We start from the raw sequence: 2,957 nt of genomic DNA, 5'->3' as shown, positions 1-2,957 counted from the left end.
TATCAAAGCTTCTGCTGGGGGTACTTATGAGGCAGAAGTGGCCATGGCACATGACTGAACACAGGGGCTCAGTGTCCAGCAGGACAAGCAATCTCACTCCTGGGCAGGCACCAAGAACCAAACCTTGGGTAGACATAAGTAATAATCTCCTTTCCAGAGGGGGTCTCGAGCTGGGGGATTTGCATGGACTGAGCTGTTTAGCCTCCATTTTAGGCTTGAGCTCCAAGTGAGTGTGAGAATCCTTAAATAAAGTCAAAGCAGAAAGGCAGGTGGATATCAGGCAAGCATTTAAATATCACAACGCTACAAAGGAAGTGATAGCCGCACCTTGCTCCATTCACAGCTCCAGTCATTTACACATCAAGTAGGTGAATTCGAGAGTGCAGAAATAGACCTGTAAATATATGGAGATCCTGCTTTTGCAGTAGTTCATTTTCAAAGCACATAAACTCCTTAGCATGCATTTGGGGTCACACTCCATTTTACAGCCCTGCCCCACTTCCCAAAACTAACAGTTTCAGTTTGCTAGCTTTCCTTGGCAAATGAAGCATAAAATGCAAGTAAACACCTAACTTGTAATGTTGTCACCACTTCCATCTTGCAGCTAATTACTAATGCAAATTATGTACATATCTAAAAATGTCTTCAGTACATTCCTGCTACTTGTGTTTCTTATTTTTAAAGTATATGTGGCAAATATTTCCATATTTATACTTCTACATTCCACTACCCACATCCAAACTTTAAGATAGGATATCCCTGTGATCAAAGGCAACGAGGCAAACTGGAGCAGAGCCACTCCTCTTGTAAAAGATGAATTTATGATCTTCAGTGACAAGTCTTGTTGTACATCTTGATTTTTCATCTTACCTCAGGCCAGCAACCCCCTATCACATGCTTTGCCATCAGCTCACTTCTGATTTGTGAAATAATTTCTCTTGATTTCTTGAGTGCTGCATGAGAGATAATTCTTTAAGGTTCCTGTCCAAGTACTAATCTGAGGGAATGGTGTCCAGCTTGGAAAAAAAGTACTTGCATTTCAAGGACAAGCTTTAGTCAAAGGAGGGATACCAAAACTTTAAAGTGCCCCATATTGTGTAGATCCAAGCTTTCCAACCAGACTTCCCTCCAGCTGATTCTGCAGTTCTCCTTACCTTGGTAAGCTGTGTTACTTGCACACTAGACATTCCAAACCTTTCTCTCACCATTTCCCTTTTCCTCTAGAGCTGACCAGCTCTTGAATTTTCCCACCCCAAAGCTCTTGAGCTGAATTTTGCTGTTTCTAGCTGTGTCATTCTTTTCTAGCTCTTACTGCTCCTTGTGCTGTAGGCTGTCATTCCAGCCATGTGCCTTTGCTCTCCACACTGGTCTGCCCATCATCTCCCTGGAAACCTGAAGGCTCCATCCATTTCCATCTGCTACCACTAACACCAGAAGGCAGTTGCTGCACACATCTGTGTCCTGTTCTGATCTTACCAGTCCCACTAAATGTGTGTCTCTTCAGCTCTTGTAGCACCTTATCCTTTCACAAGTTTCATTTGTGTTTCCCACAAAACATAAATCCATCGATGAAGGCTTCAAGGCAACATGGCTATGCCGCCATGCTCAAAGATTGCAGGATGGGTTGATGGCCAACTGGCCGAAAGAACCCAAAAAAATGACAGATATGCTGAGGAGACCCAAGAAATGACCCATTTAAAAGCAGTTGACCCTGAGCCTTAGGATTCTGCAGGCTCAAGTTTTAATGGATGCTAACAAAACAGGTGTTCCTGAAAATCTCTGCCCATACATTAATTCCAGATGCTTTTATTGCATTTAAACTTGTTTTCATCCCACTGAAAAAGCTGCTGGGAGGGCTGGGAATTTGAGGAACCACAATGACCACAGGAAGCATTTCAGACAGACTGGCACATCAGTTCAGCACAAACAGTTGCAGCGACCTTAAAAAGGTAACTTTTAGAAAGAAAGGCCAGCATTGGTTTAATCCAAGTGAAACCAGATGATGACATTTCTCTTGTTTGGACCCATTTTTCCAAGATCAACACCTATCAATTCACATTTTCCATTTCCATTTCACAATCAGATACAAACAGGGACTTCCTTGTGATGGTTGCAAATATTTTATTATAGAGTCTTATCAACAAATTCTCTGAAAATCAGTTTTTCAGAATTAAAATCTAATCTGGCAGGGTTCAGTAAGTAACAAGATGAACTCAGCCATGGCAAACAAAATATTACTAAGTTACTTTAAATAAATTTTATCACAACAACCTCAGGAAGAGTGTGTCCTGGAGATTTAGGCAGTTTATCTTGGATTTTTATTAATATTTTGGATTCTTTTTGTTATACTTTGGACTCTGGTACATAGCTGTCTTCATTTTTATGTTAGAGTGGGATAGATCTTTGTGTGCCTTTATGCCTGTGATTCTTGTCTTATTTTATAGTGCTGTAATAAAAATAGCATCATCAGCATTCAGTGCTCACCACAGTACATTTAAGCAACTGGTCATTGCACTGAAATAGAACTTCTGGAGAAATTGAGATTATTTCCAGGCAGTAATTGCTCACAAAAGGTCTAGCTCCCAAGTATTTTCAGCCATTCCTTTTCTGTTCATCACCTCCTATGACATTTATTAAAGTAATTTGATCAGCTTATGTTGCACACAGTAGGACATTCAGAATTCCATCTTGACCTTCACAGCAGCACCTAATACTGCCTGGAAGATAATACAAAACCCCTTCCCCTTGTACATACAATCAACATTCTCAGCTTGCAGCTACTTGTTGACAAACACCAGTTTCAGTTAAATACAAGGAAACCTAAGAATACTGAAACATTTGAAAATAAACATTACTGCATTTTTCATGTATTTTGGATTGTTTACCTCATCTTACTAATAACTCTTGATTTCCAGGGCTTAATTGAACATAATTTTTAAAAAAAGCAATATAATGTC

The sequence above is a fragment of the Pseudopodoces humilis genome, chromosome 1, assembly GCF_049639895.1.
Source record: "Pseudopodoces humilis isolate 2021_Gansu_Grassland_sample_001 chromosome 1, ASM4963989v1, whole genome shotgun sequence".
Lineage (NCBI taxonomy): Eukaryota > Metazoa > Chordata > Aves > Passeriformes > Paridae > Pseudopodoces > Pseudopodoces humilis.
The sequence above is the reverse complement of the archived record's forward strand: the minus strand, read 5'-3'. Positions refer to the sequence as shown.